Here is a 16,788-nt window from a genome sequence, read left to right on the forward strand (position 1 = left end):
GAAATTCCCAGATGTTTTCCAAACCGCAGGTAACACTCAGCTAGCTGTAGATACAATCTTCCAGTTCAACAGAAAGACGCTATTAAGTGAAGGAGCTTGGACCTTTATAGAAGACACAGCTCGCTGACATCAAGGAGAGTTAAATTTTTCCCTGACTTCAGCGACCTTACTTGATTTCTGGAGAAAGGAGAATGACCGTTGATGTCCAGTGTGTGTCAGTAAAGGAGCCGTGACCGTGGTGCAGCCAAGGCCTGGAAGACGAGGAGACCAGACATGAGTTAACCAGCACGTGTTAAGTAGCTAGAGGAGCTGTTTCAGAGATTTGGGATGTTCTCAACCCTTGGCTGCCTGTTGGAATCAGTGCCTTGACCTCCAAGTAAGTCAGAACCCACAGCCGGTGGGGGGTGGAGGGGGCGAGGGCGTGTGCACGTGTGCGCGGGCCTGGGCATCGGGGGGTTGCTTGCTGAGCTCCCCTGGTGAGTCTGGCAGGTGTTTCCTTCAGGTGGGGAATGCCTTGAGGACCAAGGTGAGAGGTTCCCATTTATCTCTGTGGCACTGTTAAGATCTAGCAAAATGCAGTGTGCACTTTTGTATTTTTTTTAATTGAAAGTACACCTAGTACCATCCATTTCAACAGTTACCTGCATGTCTAAGTTTGTTCTATGGTTTTTAGAATATATGGAAAACCCATTTTGTGCCAGATATGAGCTAGGTGGCCACCCCTCTTCCCCTCAAATGAAGATAAACAAAAACCAAGCTCTCTGCCTTCAAGGAACTCAGTCCAGGGGAAGAGAGAGGCAGAGAACTAGAAAGGCATAAACAAAAGTAGCTATTACCCGCGTGAAACTGTTGCTAATCAAGGAGAAGAGTGACTGGTGGTTGGGAATATTTAGGAATGGGGTGGATGGGGGATGGAAGGAAGGAAGGAAGGGTTGTGGATGGTTTCCTAAAATGTTTCCATGACAAAAAAAAAGAGAGAAATCATTAAGACCAGCTTGCATCACATAGGCATCCTTTTTGGAAATCATGCAATTCAGAAATTATAAAATAGCATGTTTGTTTTTTGTTTATTCTGTTCCCTAGGCATGACTGATGTGGAATGTTAGCATAAACATAATGCAATGAACTTTAATGATTATTGCTTGTAGTGTTTTTTTTTAATTATTTTGTCTTTTAACATGTTTCTTATTACAGAGGAGTGCGATTTCTTTTTCAGGCCGTTTACTGGTTAGGAAATTTGCAGTTCACAAGAGCACCAATTAGAGATGATTATAATCTGATGGCATGGCTGTGTGCCTTTGAGGAGAGCTCAGCTGACACTTTCAGAAACAGTGCAAAAAATGTTAGTTAGTATGAGCCCTGCACCAGCAGTGTGGCCCTGTAAGAACTACACGGAGTTCTCGTTCATGCAGTTACTCCTAGGAATTACAATAACTCTGTAAGAGCCTTAGAAACAGCCTGGTCCTAACCACCGAGGCATACTGCACCCTAGAAGGAGAGGTTATTGGCACACAGGTGAACGGTCCCTGAGCTCATCCTGGAATCTGCCTCATTATACTCCCCATTCAGAGCTGTTTCTACCACATCCCCCGAGTTCATTTTTAAGCATAAAATGCAACCAAAAAATAAACAGTTAGTTGAAGAGCAGTAACGCACGTTCTGATCGTTACTAAAGATCCCCCACTACCTAGGAGGACTGTCAGTAGGACCCTGTGGTACCTACACTTGCTTTGAGATGTGTCCAGTGAGCAACCAGAGTAGCAGTGGGGAAATAAAATCCTTGAAAATAAGTTTAATGGGTTCCAGTGATGAGCTGGATCGGCTTGCGTTCTAACGTGGCATGATGTTGGGAACTCCAGTGGAGTCTCTGGTACCTGGCATGTCACTGAGCTCTCTTGTGACTGGACCCAGATTTTCTTTCTATGCACTGATTATTTTGACGCTATGAATTTTTGGCCAGATTGGTTTTTAAGACATTGCCTGATTTTTAAGACAAAATTAGGAGTCATCCACTTACATTTTATGAATTTTGTAACGTTTGTACAGAAATGGATTTTCAGCGGACATCAGTTCTAGCCTCGGCATCTTGCTGTATGCAGAACTCTTAGCTCTGTGAACTGGGAGGGACCTTAGCGGATGCTCTCCGTGGTCCTTCCCTAAACGCTCCCCACAGCATCCGTAAGGTGGGCCACCTTCATGCTGTCAGAAATGTGCGTCTCTGGAAGGACCTTTTAAAACAGAACCTAAAACGAGAATAACTCTCTGTTTTGTGGACTGTTGCCAAGTTGGTACGTAAGGGGATTAAAATTGAAACTGATTAACTGGCCTGAATCTAAAACTGTCTTTCGGTAGTTATCTTATGGTAGTTATCAGGGAAAGTTTAGCCAGCCAGCAGAACAAGCTTTGCCTATCAAGAATTCAATTACTGTGTTTTTAAATATATGTAAAAGGAGAAAAAAAGGAAAAAGGAAGGGAGAGCTTAGAATCGGCGTACCCCTCAGCCTGTGATGAAGCCCTTGGCTGCCTTGCTTTCACGCCTCGATGAGGTGTGGGCTTCACAGTCAGGCCCCAGTTGGAATCCCAGCTGTCTGTCCTTCCCCAGGAACAAGGTAGTTAGGGCATTTATGGGGCTGCTTGGCCAGGGAGTTAAGCCCTCCTCGTGGGGCTGGGGTGGCGGCCGCCGGAGACTGGAGAAGAGGGCATCGGCCCAGAGAAGGCACTCGATGGAGCATCTCCGTATTTCTCTTCCTCCTCTTCCACATGTCTCTCCACTTAATCTTAAGTCGCTTAGGAAAATTTTTCTTTTGGCATTCCTTTCAGTCCTCTCAGAGATTTCTCCAAAAAGATAATAATGGTCATGAGCCCTTAAGCACTGACATTTAGCCACCCCGTTTATGTCCCGGGCACACCGAGTACATTACATGCATTTTTTTAAATTAACTTTTTACAAGAACTCGTGAGGTGGGGCACAACTGACGCTTTGAAATTAAATGTAATGGGCCTGGGTTCACACCTCGACTCGGTCTCTGACTCCAGAGCCTGTTGCTCCAAGGATCTCATTCTCGGAGCGCGCGATACTGGTTCTGCCCCCATCCCAGGTGATGATCATGAAAACACGAATAGCACATACTATGTGCACTGGGCACTGCTGTAAGCCCTGTATGTGTATTGACTCACTAAAGGCTCACCACAACCCTCTACAAGTTCAGTGGCTGTCCCCATTCTTCAGATGAGGAAACCAAGGCACGGAGAGGCTCAGTACCTTGTCCACTGACCCGAGGTCACCTGGAGTTAAAACTGGGTCTCCAACTCTAGTTCTTAATCCCCCAGCTGTCCTTCCGCTTCCTCTTCTGCAGTTCTTCAAACTTGCTTTACCGTAAGTCTCCGACTAATCAGAGAGGAGACAGGAACTCTCTCCTGCTCACCTGAACCATCCTAGCCACTCTGTCTCCTTTTCCAGTAACTCGTGAAATTCTTTCCTTATTCTTGCTACAGTCCCTCTAAACTAGCGATTATTGGGTATTTCAACCCAATGTTAACCCAAGACTCAAGCCTAAGCAAGGAGGAACAAATAGCAAATTCATTAACTGGGAATCTATTCACAGTTAATCCCCGAGGCTCCTTGTGCAGTCAGCGCTTCTGCATCGTTTAGAGTTGCTAATAAATGAAAGTCTTTGCATCTTTCCGAGTGTCTTGATATTTACCAGTCTCATATTTTACTGTTGAAAGCGGCTTCAACAAGCATATTCATGTGTTGACCGTTTTAATTAATACAAGTAATTAGTCCTGACAGTAGAACTGTGACAAGAAGACCCATTCATAAATTTGCTAATTATGTCACTCTGCTCAAAATTTAATCACAGTCTAGTCTTTAATCATTCCTGTATGTGGGCAAAAGGCCATCGAACTGAATTCTTCAGACTGTCACATTTATTTCTGATAAAGGAAGTTCGTCCAAATTAATTTATCATTGGAACTTAATATTCCAGGATGCAGTAACTGGTGAAGAACAGAGCTCTTTCTGCAGAGAAATAAACAGGAGAATGGGAAGAGCCAGGCAGGGAAGGAAGGAGGGACAGAGAAGCCCTTTAGTAAGATGCCTTCTTGCCTAAGTCGACAACGGTTCATGTGCTGATACTCTGATGCTTTTCTGAAAATGAAGGTAGTTTCATTTAGGCTGTTGGTATGTTGATGGTACAGAAAATTTGAAGACAGTTTGTTACTTTGATGCAGAGTTGAGCCCTCCTCTCTCTGATTGAAATAGCTTTGTCAAGGATGTTTGTTCTGGAGCAGGGTTCTCCAACTTCGCGTTATTGACCTTGGGGGCTGGATAATTGCTGTTGGGGTGGGATGTTGAGTAGCATCTGGCATCTGCCCACCAGACAGATGCTGGTGCACCTTTCCTCCCAGTAGTGACGGCCACAAATCCCTCCAGACATCGCCAGTTGTCCCCCAGGGGGCTAAACTGGTCAGAACCACTGCACCAGGATGTAAGTGTAGATCAAAAAGAATCAGGTCTTGGGTAGAGTCAGTTGTAGTGGGATCAGTCAAGCACGTCACTTTGAAGTAACTTGGTGTGACATCCAGATTTGGAATGATATTCCTCGAATTTTAGTACCTCCTTCTAACCTTTTCGGTGGCAAGTTCCCTCTGGTCTCTTTGATAGTAAATAGAGTGGCTCTTGGTAGTAGAGTTGCTGTATCTAAAACTCCTTTGCTTCTCATGTTAAATACACTGGGCTCTTGGCTTCCATGGATTTAGTATGTAGAGTTTTGACCACTTTTAGGTGGCCTTAAAATTCTAAGTACTCAGCTGCAGGGGTTCTTTGCTGCCTTTCCAGGGTATTCATTCCTTCCCTGCTTGTCTTACGTGCCTCCATCCACAGCTTATGTCCCTGGTCCTTTGTTATAGTTACTGTCTTACAGGCACCTTCCATGTCCTTGCTGCTCGGTCCCTCGTCCACCAATGTGGGAGAGTCCACAGACTCGGGTGAGCCCTGCCCTGGGCTTCTTGGCCCCTGCATCTGGCAGCTGAGCCCGATTGGAGGACATGACCCAGCAGAGCAGACTGAGCCCATTATAAATGACGTCAGCATCCCACCTGCCCTCGCCTTCCCAAAGGAAATAGAATCCACCTGTAGGTAATGCCCCCAACATGCCATCATGAAAACTGCAAACCTGCCTGTATCCACCCTGATACTTAACACGTCCCTCCTGACAGCTGGGCGGGAAGTCGCCTTCCTCTTACCGAAAGCTAATGCATCAGCTCTCTTAACTTCTCAGGAAAACCTGTGGTTACTGATGACCCCTCTCTCCCTCTGTCTTCAGCCTTTCAGTCTGCCAGATCCTTCATCAGCGTTTAAACTTCACTCCAGCCTCTCTCCTCCCTCACCTCCAGAGAGAGGCCAACAACACAACTGCCTTTCATTTACCATTTTTCCTTTCCATTTCCACTTTCTCCAAAGAACTGCTTATTGCCTTCACTTTTTCAACTCTGAATCTTGCCTCCACACCTTCAGTCTCTGCCGCCCCTCTTACTCTTGTGAAACAGTTCCAGCCAAGTGCCCCAGCGACCTGTGTTGCCAAGGCCTGGACTGCCTCTTCCCCAGACTGACTTAACATAACTATTCACTCCTTGAGACCCTGCCTTTCCCCTCCCTTTTCCCCGCTGCTGCCCACCCTCCTGGCTTTCCCACTGTGGCTCTGCTCTGACCGCGGGCCTTGCTCTCCCCTGCAGGCTCAGCCCCTCTGCTCTCCCCTGAAGTACCAGTTCTGCTCATGACTTCATTCTAGGTCCCCTTTTCTTCTCTTAAGGCTTTGGTTACTATTTATATTCCAGAGTTATCTCCTCCGCTCAGATCTCTTTTCTGAAATCACATATAAACTCAAGGACATCTCGAATGCAGCATGGCCAGCACCTTTCCCACCTCCCCAACTTGTACCTCCTAAGGTGTTGCCTCCCAGATGTTGTCAGTAACTGAGAGGGCTTGATGCTGACTCAACATGTGTCCCAGATCCTTCCACTTCTTTCCACGTCCCCTAGTCAGAGTCACCGTTATTACTTGTGACTGGCTGGTAGAGGTGAGGACAGAGAGGTCTAAGAACCAGGTCACAAGGGCCTTTTAGGCCAGTCGGAGGACTTTGGTTTTTCTCTGAGTGAGATGGGAGCCATTAGAAGCTCTTGAGCAGAGGAGTAACCTAATTTAACTCAGCTTTTAAAAGGCTCACTGAGGCTGTTGTGTTGAGAATAGCCCATGGGGCATCAAAGTGGGTTGAATGGTGACCCCCAAAAATATGTCCACCTGGAGCCTCAGAATGTGACCGTAGGTAGAATAAGAGTCTTTGCAGGTGTAATTAAAGGAACAAGATGAGATCATCCTGATGAGCAACGTTGGTGGTGGTAATATTCATGTGGTGAAAAAAAAACCAAAAAAAGGCCGGGTAGGTAAAACAGAGCCTGACCATTGTGGACTTTGTCTAAAATGTGCATCTTTAATTTGGAGGGGGAAAAGAAGAAGTAGCATTCTCGTGATGTTAGTTCTAAATGGACTAATAGGAAATAAAGATGTCCTTATGTATGCAGTCCTACCTGCTTGTCGCAAAGATGTGGCAGCTTTGCTCTGAGCCTACGACAGCTCAATATTTTTTACAGAAGTAGAACTTAGACCTCTATTATTGACGCTTGAGATGTTGGGGGTGAGGGAAAGTCATTTATTATAAAATTATTGTGGGTTTTGCCTAAATAGGGAGAGACTTAAACGATTTTCAGGAAAGTCATTCCAGGTCTCTTGGGCAGTGGCCGTTGTAGCCAGTTGACTTGGTTGTCAAAGAAAGCACCAGAGAAGGGATGCTAAAGTGAGCACCGTCGACAAACTTCTTTTTTAACTTTTTTTCCCCTAGAGCTCTGCTCTACAAACAAAGCTAGTTTTGCCAGGCACGTTTCCCCCTAACAGTAAAGCCCTATGCATCTTGAAGGAAATGTAACCCATGTGTTCCTGAGTCACTTATGCCCAAGTCATTAAAACGTTATTTTGTAAATGTGATTTCATGTTTGAAGTCATTGTAAAGTATTTTTAGTAGATTTCCGTTCTTCATAATGCTAAATTTTCCTTGGTTTATTTTCTTGTTTTATTTAAACGCACTGTAGATCATCTTAACACACATCCCCTGGTGAGACACAAAGGGAATCTTGAAGCCAATCTTGAAGCCAAAGGTGAAGTCTGACACATTTGAAGCAGCCAGCCTCCATTTGCAGAGGTTTATAACTGTTAGCCCTCTTCTGTTTACTGTGCTGTGTCCAGGGCTGCCTTTCACCTGGCCGTGTTGTGGCCCAGCCCTCCGCCCCACGCCCCTCCCTGAAAGAGCGCCCGTGAAGAAGAACAGGGAAAAGGACAAGTGACAGAACCACACTGCCTCCTGCGGGTGTTTCTGTGTCATGACCATGTGATCCTCTCTCCAAAACTGAGCTCATTTTCCCCTTTTACCTACTGACATTGCCGGCTGGGGAGGTTAAGGTGTTTCATGAAATGTCTACAAAAGAGAGAAGTAAAACTGAATTTAGGAGCCATCTACAGCTTCTCATTCTCAGGGCGGGATTGAGATTTGTCCCCGTTCAGAGCACCGGCTCCAGAGGCCACAGGTGTAGCTGCCAGCGTAGTAAGAGACACCCACCACTAGGGGGAGCAAAGATTTACGGGGTTAAAACTTCTCGTCTCCCTAAGCTTATGAGACACTTTCCCACCTTTTTTTTTTTTTTTCCATTTTGTTCTTAAAACTGCCCTGCGGGCCATGATTTCTGGGTTTTGGTTATTTTCTCATGAGGAAAATGAGGCTCAGAAGGGTCACTTGCCTAGATGTTTCACAAGGTGATTGGCTACTGAGCCCGTCTCCACTACACTGTGAACTCCAGGAGAGCAGAGGTGTATCCGTCCTGAGGGGGGACATTTGAGGACTTCAGTGAACTCTCACTTTTGGAAGCCCCACTTCCCCCCACCCCATATCATTTCAAATGTGTTAAAAATGTGACATCCGATCCATAGTATAGAAATACACATTTAAGTAAATGACTATAAATATATGTATATCGTATTTATGAGTTGAGATATAAATGATTGATATGGTACATTACATAGGCATTTAATGAAATATTTATTACTTTTCAGCTTTATAGTTTCTTTTTCACTTAGGGAGCCAATTCATCATTTTGAGATCTCAGACTTTTTTCTCAGGCTTAGTCCCTGAGCATTGTTCCTACAGCAGATAAAGCCATCCCCCTGCTCTTGTTCACTCTTGTGTGCCTCGCTCCTATCACAGAGCCCCCGGAAAAGTGCTGAATGAATATTTGTTGGGTGAATGTCCGACTGGTGAGGGAAGGAATGGAAGAATGAATCACGAGTGAAGAGTTAAGTGGTGAAGTCTGGTACCAAAGCCCTTGATGGCTTATTCCATTTACACAGCCGTCGTGGTGGACTCGCCCCAAACTGTGTATTCAAAACATAGCCCTTATCATTTTTCCAATGTGACTTTTTTTAATGCAGTGGTGAATCTTCATGGTCTCTCTTCAAAGCTCTAGGATTTAGTAGTGGGTGACTTATTGAACATGATGGAAAGCTGAAGACAGCCTCCCTCTTATGAAAGAAAGAACCACAAAGGGACGACTCAAGAGGGGTCAGAGAGGTGAGCATTAGCCAGAGGGAAGAGCCATCCTTTCCTTCCGTGGTTGCTCCTCTCGGCTCATCCGGATCCCCAGGATCTCTAGAAGCCAGGACGGAGCTCACTGGGTGGCCCCAGAGCCCCTGGATGGGCCAAGTTTGTGGGTCAAGGCAGGAGCTGAAAATGGTGGAGCTTACCCTCCATCCACAAAAATTTGGGGGGATTCAGTCATTCGACCAATACTCCTTGGCCACCTCCATTAGGAACACCCTGGCAACCAGGCAGACTTGTCCCTGGAGTCCAGACACTCCGATCAGGCTCTCGCTTGAGGGATATTTGACATGGCTTTGGTTTCTCTTTCTCATTTTTTGGCTGGATTTTGTTGTGTGTGCACAGGTGACCTCGTGTGTTCAAAAGACTGAAGCCTTCTGTTTGTAAATCAAGGCTAGAGAGGGAAGGAAGCCTGTAACATAAAAATTGGGGATGGAAAACTTCAGTTTCTCCACTGCTATGTTATTTTTCTGTATTGCTTTTAAAATCTCTTGGTGGACCTGGACCTCAGAGCAGAGGGATGCAGAACGCTTCATGAGTTGTGTTGTCCCTCTGACCCTGTCTTTCCTCGTGGGGGTTCCTACCTGGACTTCCAGCCTAGGCAGTCTTGTTCACTTTCGGTATTTCCTTTTTTCAGGATTTATATATTTTCGATTGTCTTGAAATGATTTTTCTCTAAACTCATCTAGACCATTTAATCTGTGGCAGGAATCCCAAAGTATATTCTCCCCAGAGAAAGAACAAGGTTTGCAGGACATCAATTTAAGGAAGTACTTACTCAGGAAAATTGTGGGAAGTGTATTCTTGGGCTAGAGATGCTGGTGACCATGAACTAAAGAAGTTGGGAAGGTGGTATTTTTCCATTCCCTTTGCCACTCAGCTTCCTTATGCTTTGCTATTTACCCAAAATGATCCCCCTGCGAAGGCTGGTATTTACTTACATTTAGAGCAAAGCTCCACTGGGAGTATTTCCAAAAACAGCTCCCAGATAGATCCTCTCCCTCCCCGCTGCCCAGTCCCCTTCAACAAGAACTTTTCCAGTATTTTATATTTGAGTTGTTTTCTTTTTAGAAAAGAAGGTAAAAAATAAAAAATTGAAAAAAAGAAAAAAACTTGACAGAGAATAAACAAATTGAAAAGCTCTAGAGACGGACATCCTTGGAAAGGCCAGGCCTTTTGTTATCACTGCTGTTACTGCCTTTTAAGGAGTGGTCACCAATGGAGAAGAGCCTTGACCTCCTTCGTTCACTGACAAGAATTGCTCCTGATCAGATCTCCCTGGCAGCATTTCCATGGGCCTCACAACAACTCCAGGGCCAGTAAATAGGAACATTCTGTTCACCCTTCTCCCTGCCCTCTCCAGGGAGTCCACTTTGTTCGCATGGACTGTTGGTGGCAGAATGGCTGCCTCGCCCACGATGGACGCGAGGATCCGAGGAGAGGTGGCCCGCACTGCCTCCCAGCCTCACCCTCGTGCTGGCCAATGCCTCAGTTTTTCTCACCTGGGGTCCCTTTTATGCAGCACTGGGTGTAACAATTTAAGTAAATGGTTAGGATTCTGACCCCTATATGCCCATTGCTCAAAGTTCTTAGCATACTTTGCTGTCAAACATCAGTCTGAAAATTGGTTTGAAGTTATCTGGACCATCTGCTCGCTGTTGAATCACATAAGAGAGAGGTCCGCTGAGGACACAGAATTCCTTGATGGAAAGTTAACTGCCTACCAACCTCACACTGGAATACCTGTAGCTTGACTTCAGAGAGAAGCCACGGTTCTAACAGGGTCTGGTTATGTGTCAAGTGAGCACGAGTGACGGTGCCCTGTGGCCGGCTGAGCTGGTGGGGTGACCCCTTTTTATTTGAAACCTTGCTGAGGTACATGTATTGTTCAGCACGTGAATCAGAGGCCCGTTACTGTCACCAGTGAGGACGAGGAGAACTAGGTTCCAGTTCCAGAGTTACCCCAGTGAGCCAAGGGACCCTGTCTTAACTTCTCTGAACTCTGAGGATCTGTAAGACAAGGCGGTGTCTAGATTAACGTCCAGGGCCTGGCTAGCCTTAGAAACTCTCCATACATTTGAGACTGGTTTTACTGCACTGATCTCATGGACATGAATATATGCACTCATTTAAACCATACATTTATATTCATCACAGCCCTAAATGAAAAGCTCAAGAGAAGACACTGCCCGCCACTCATCCTTTATAGCCCCTCAGTCTAGATTGGGGCCTGACACACAGTAAGTGCTTTCAGTTAATATTAGTTGTATTAATTCAAGGAAGAGTGGAGAGGCAGGTTGCTAAAATTAGATAGTCTCATAAAATTTGGTGGAATTAGACATTACAAGATGTAAACCAAAATAAAAGAGAGGTTAGGGAGATGAGAGTGCAAAATGAGCTGTGTTCTCCCCTGAGCTGTGACTGATGAGAACAGACTCCCATTTGTCCGTAACCGTCAGGGAATTACATCCGATGGTGCACACCTGGTGCCTGACTCCGTACCTGGCGCACAGGATGCTCACAATGGGATGTTCGCAGTGGGATGTTCACTAGTGTTAGGAGGAAGAAGAGGAGTTTTCTGGTCAACAGAAGATTGTCAAGGCAGGTGGACCATCACTCAACAGAACTAAAATTTGAGAGCGCACATACCTTCCACCAAATCATGCTGGACTTAACATTTGGCTCGGAGGATCCTGCCCCAGGTGATGTCCTCCCCAGGTGTCATCCTCGGTTCTCTGGGCACAGTGGTGTGGGTGTAGAACACGAAAGAAGTCTAGCCGAACGAGGGTTCGACCCCACAACATTGTGTGACTGTTACTCTTTTGAGTCCCGAGCAACCAGGTGATAACTTCTGTAGATGAAATGAAGACACACAAAAGAGACATCTGGTTATTTGACTCTTCCAGTGAGGCTGAAAAAGAAATGGGAGTTTACCCCTGAAGTGATCTGTGATCTGCCTGGAAATAGGGATTTCCAGGCATCAGGATACTCTTCTGTGTTTAGTACCCGACTCTGAGGACAGGGTGGAAACCTGCCTGCAGCACCAGAGCTAATGACCCTCCAGAGCTGAGGGCAGCATCGTGTAAGTGGAGATGCTCCTGCCAGGTACCTAAGCCGGGCCTGGCTCAGGTGTCCCCGGTGTCCCGTTGCTCCCTGTATGAGTTTTAGGCCATGTGTCTCTTCTAGGCTGTACTCCTGTGACACAGAAAGAAACCAGCCTGAATTCACATATCATGTTGCTGTCTTGTTAGGGGCAGAGGGGAGAAGGGAGGTTAGGAGGGCATTACCTGGCGCCTAGGTGTTGCTTCTAAACCTGCTTCTAAACTCTGTGACCCCCGTCTCTGGGCACCTGGATTGACCACAGTGCTGTTCTTGTGATTTTTTTTTTGCACTTGGTATTGCATATAAAAATGTGTGCTTCATTTATTCTGCCCCCTGCCCTTTAGAGAGGCATTGTCATTTTTTTCTAAGAAGCCCCAACCAACAGGGCAACATCAAGAGGCGGTGTGCTTGTTACAAGGCACAGGTGCCCAGTGCGACAAGGCTGGCCTGACAAATCGGACTCAGAACACAAGTCACCGCTCTCCTGAGGCTCCTGTGCAGAAGAGGGACCTTTGTGGTTCTGTTGTTCTGCGCCTTTGTTTTCTAAATGAGGAACTGGGGGCCCAGCGAGGCAGAGCACCTTCACCAGAACCCGCACGTCTGGTGTCCCAGCTCTGACTTGTGTCTGCCCTTCAGCCCCTCCTCCATTTCGTTTCGCACTCACTGTGGTCTTGCCCCCGTGGCTGCCTCTTCTTTTTCTCTGTAAACATCAATACGAAATACATTCGCTTTGCTTTTCAGCCTTGCCCGCCCCCTGCGTGTCCAAAATAGCCGCTGGAATGCATGAGACTGTTCTGCCTTCAGATGCTTATAATCCCAAAGAATCCCTTCTGGTTTTTTATAATAAAACTACTTGGATGTCGGTATTTTATGCTGGGAAGGCGAGCCAAGTTCACGATGCAGCAATTACAATGCCATGCATTATGTATAATTGGTAACGCGCCCCAGGAGCGCCGGTAAAGCGTGAAACGCCGCCCCGGCCCCGGCGCGTAGTTAGCGGGACCGGCGCTGCCCAGGGAGGGGCGCGGGCGCTGTCGTCCCAGGTCAACAAAAGTAAGGGAAAGTTCCCATAAAGCGCTGCACCCCGAGTTATACAAAGAGCAGCCCCTCATATCAGGCTGCAAATACGCCAAGAACTTGGGTTGCTAATTGAGGAAACCTTTTGAGGTTTAACAGCTCATAAATCCGCGCAGGGAGCGCCTCATTGTTCTGAGGCTGTAAGTCTTGCCTTTGAAATGTAGCAGTTGTACTTGTATAGCACGTTCCTCCGAGAGCACCACTGTAAACATGAAGGGTTTGCATTTTAACATCAATTTGAACAATGTGGTCTGAAAGGAGTTGGCCCACATCAAAGGGAGGCTGTTTGGGCATGTTCTGTACATTCTTTTTTGTATCGTATTTGAAGCTACCAGTGACTCACCGAGGTACGTTCCACTTAAATCAGCCGTGCCGGTGTGGCGTCCTCGCCACCCTTGTTTTTCCTTCCCAAAGAGGGTCTGTGTCAGAAAACAGGTCTAAGCTTCTTGCTAGGGCAGTTGCCCTAAATCTACAGTCTTCAGATCCATAGAGACAATTCTGGAAACGTTGTTATACTTGGTCTAAACAGTAACAAATCTTGTGCCTTTTCATAGTCTTTTTTTTTTTAACTCAAAATCTCCCCACATCAATGTGCAATTTCTTCTTTTTTCCATGTAACAATTACAGTTCCCGTCCCCCCATGCCCTCATAGCCTTACTTTTTTTTTTTAAGAACCCACTCATTTTTTGCTGAGCCACTTGACTAATGTGAAGAAAGTGTGGATGATAAAGGAGAGACGGGGAGTGGGTTTCCAAGGCAGCATAGTGGACTGTGGGGAACACAGGACTTCCACCGGCCTCTGGGGCCAGACCCTGGGAAGTCACACTTCAGTCTGACCATCTGTTAAATGAAGACAGTAGTTACTCCTCTGCACCTCCCTCTCTCCCTCCCATTCTTGTGCTGTTTGTTTATTTATTTATTCCTGGGGGGAGAATGGAAACACAGACCCTCACTGTTCTCAGCCCGCAGAGCTCACCACCTAATGAGGACATGTGGCGTCAGGATGATCAGAGCCCTGTATAATAACCTGCTGCAATATCGTGTACTTTGAAGAAAGGGGACTTGATCCTGGGAGAGATTAGAGCACAGGGGTCACGGTCTCTTTCCTGAGGGTTTGGTGTTTGAGCTGAGAGCCGGAGGAGGCGGCGAGGGATCACTGCGGAGTCTGGGCTGAGGGAGGGCAGGCTTATGGGGCAAGGTACGAAGTTTGATCTTTATTCTTGAATAAAAGGAAACTCTTGGAAGTCTTTGGGCAGAGGATAAAGTTGATGAGATGTGTGTTTTGGAAAAGTTGTCCAGCTACCCGGTGGAGAATGGCTGGTTGGATGACCGGAGCGGAGGCAGGACATCATTTAGGGGCTGGGGCACCAGCCCACACTCATGGAACAGGTAGCTGAAGCGGGGCTGGTGCCACCGCACATGCAGGGGAAGGGATGAGTTTGGGGACCATTCAGGTTATAATGGCAGGATTTGGTGAGGAAGGGGAAACTGTCCAGGGTGACTAGGGTCTGGGCATGTGTGACTGACCATTGGACACCAGGGACATCCCTGATTTGGGGAGCCTGGATGGGTCTAGTAACAGGAGCCACTAACCCTTGATTGCTTTGGGCCAAACACTGGTGTCTTTTAATTCCTTCCATTCCAAGCACATCTGTGGGATAGGTTTCTGCATCGCACAGGTAAGAAAATTGAGGATTTTTTCTCAGTTGAGAGAGGACACCGGAGCCCATCCTATCCACCGCTTCTGACCAGAACCGGATGGCAAAGGGCACTGTTATAAAACACCAATGTCCACTTGACCCAATCTTTAGAGCTTCTTTCTTACAACTATAGATAGGCGTTTCAGAGCTAGCTTTTTATCCGGCCACAGCACACACAGGGATTTCCCAAAGATGCTCAGAGAGCAATGCCCCACTTACTGAATCCTCAGTGATCCAAGGTAATTACAGAGTCCTAACTTGGAATTTATAAAGTTCACAAACATTTTGTTCTGGGGCCTCCTTTTCTGTTTATAAAATAAGTTTTATTTTACCAGAAATTAATGAACAGACATATAAGGTTAAGCCATTTTTGTTACTAAGTATCTCCTCATAGCACAGGCCGTTTTGGGGTCACTTCGGAGCAGTTCCAGGTTAGTTAGAGGCAGGCTGTTTCAAGGGTGTGCACGCAGTCTGCGAAAGCCCGCAGGTCCTCCAGAGGCTGGAGGGCTTGTTTGTTAGTGACGTTTCAGTCCCAGGGCACAAACATGCACACAACACACACACACACACACATCACACGCACACGCACATTCTCTCTCTATATTTGATGGATCAGAACCTGGTGTGGATGGGGGTGAGTTCATCAGAGAACACACAGAAAGCAGCGATTAGGCCCAGGATCAGGCTACATACCGTCATGTACAAAAACGAGCATGTTTTAAGATGACCGTCCTGCTTCTGGGACGGTTCATCACATGACAGACATTCACCACACCCCACTTCCGGGCCACCTCCGATCCTCATAGGGGATTTCTCAGCTCCTGGTACGAAGAGCAAGGCTCCTGCCTGTCTGTGTTTCTCCTGATGGCCTCTCACTGCCGCTTACCTCACAGAGCTCGTCCGTCTGAAGGGCTGCGATGGTGCTGTCCTCGCCTCCCGAGTCATGCCTGCCTTGGCCGAGGAGCTGACCCCGGTTTTCTGAGCCACCAACCCTTCAGACTTCACGGGGCTCGTACTGCTAACCAGGCTGTCATTCTTCTTTCAGGTACTTTCTCTCTCGTCCCTCCAGCCCCCTCCTTTCCTCTCCTGCCTTTTTTTTCTTTTTCTTAACCCGGTGAGTGCATGTGGCCAAGGTCATGGCATGGCTCGGTCTCCCTGCAGAGTTGGGCCAGTGGTTCTGCTGACCCCCCTCCCCTGACCCTGCCGTCGGGCACGTGGTCCTGCACACTTTGCACCAGTGCCTCAGGCAGTCACAGTGAGCTCACGGTGGCTCCCTCCCCTCTTAGGGGGGGTGGGTGGGGGCAGTCCAAGGAGAGCGTGGAAGGGAGGAGGACCAGGCCACGTGTAAGTGGGGGGCTGGGAGAAGATGTAAACCCGTAAACAGAACCACTTTGATTAGTTTTGAACTACATCATTTTAATATCACCGCCTCCAGGATTGTCTTCTTATCCAGATGGCACCCGTTTCTCCCTTTTGGTTTGGAGTTAGAGTGATACAGATCATCCCAGCAACAAACGCTCGGCTCTGCCAGGCCCCGGGCACCACAGCAAGAGTGAATGCTGAGTTTAGAGCCAGTTCAGATATCCGTATGCCCCTCCGGATCCGTAACCACGTCTGCACCTCTCCCAGGGCCTTGCCAGTCTCCTCTGCTCCGGAAGAAATCTGCTATGACATAGAAAGTGCTAGATGCTGGCAAGTAATCCCCGGGGTTGCGGACCATCTAGACAATGAACAGCCCATAACGTTCAGTACAGCAGCTCCTGTAGAGCCCTGATAACCCTAATAACCCTAACTCTGCTTACGACGTGGAATGCTCTGTTGACTGGAATTTGTCCTAGTTTTCTTTGGCCGATTCAGAGCCACAGGCCTCTGGCTCCACCTGCTGGCAAATGTAAGTCCTGGCATGAAACCCAGGGTGGATATTTTCAGTTGAAAATAAAAATCTGAGCTGTAGCTCAGTAATTCTCAAAAGCCAGTGTAGCTCAGAATTACCTGGGAGCTCATTAAAAATACAGTGGCCTGGGTGCCGTGCCAAGCCGGCTAACGAAACAGATTTCCTGGTGACTCACACACACACCAGCGCTCGAGAACCGCGTCACCCAGATATCAGGACCTGCACCGGCGAAGGCCAGGGATGACCCCACCGTGTCCTGCTCAGCCCCAAACAGGGAAAGTGACAAGCCTGCTTGAGGTACCCACTCCTGCCT

General features: G+C 47.2%; 1 protein-coding gene and 1 long non-coding RNA gene across 6 annotated transcripts in view; one reads left to right on the top strand and one right to left on the bottom strand.

Annotated features, from left to right (window-relative positions):
• Positions 1-16,788, top strand: part of RHBDD1 (rhomboid domain containing 1) — a 112,992-nt gene that overhangs the window by 83,449 nt on the left and 12,755 nt on the right. Inside the window, exon 7 of one of the 4 annotated variants that reach the window (XR_012507190.1) lies at positions 15,475-15,626. The exons of the other annotated variants lie outside the window; for them this stretch is intronic. The gene's annotated coding sequence lies outside the window, so the exon portion shown is untranslated. The remainder of the gene's footprint in view (positions 1-15,474; positions 15,627-16,788) is intronic. 4 annotated transcript variants of the gene reach the window in all.
• On the bottom strand, positions 114-16,067 carry LOC141577752 (uncharacterized). Of its 2 annotated transcripts, none has more exons than XR_012507191.1 (3): positions 15,468-16,067; positions 11,352-11,553; positions 114-251 (listed from the first exon to the last, which is right to left on the bottom strand). It is a non-coding gene; the product is annotated as an uncharacterized LOC141577752 (long non-coding RNA). The 2 variants fall into 2 exon arrangements; XR_012507192.1 differs by lacking the exon at positions 15,468-16,067 and adding an exon at positions 12,469-13,025.

The sequence above is a fragment of the Camelus bactrianus genome, chromosome 5 (assembly GCF_048773025.1).
Source record: "Camelus bactrianus isolate YW-2024 breed Bactrian camel chromosome 5, ASM4877302v1, whole genome shotgun sequence".
In the NCBI taxonomy this organism is placed as follows: Eukaryota; Metazoa; Chordata; class Mammalia; order Artiodactyla; family Camelidae; genus Camelus; species Camelus bactrianus.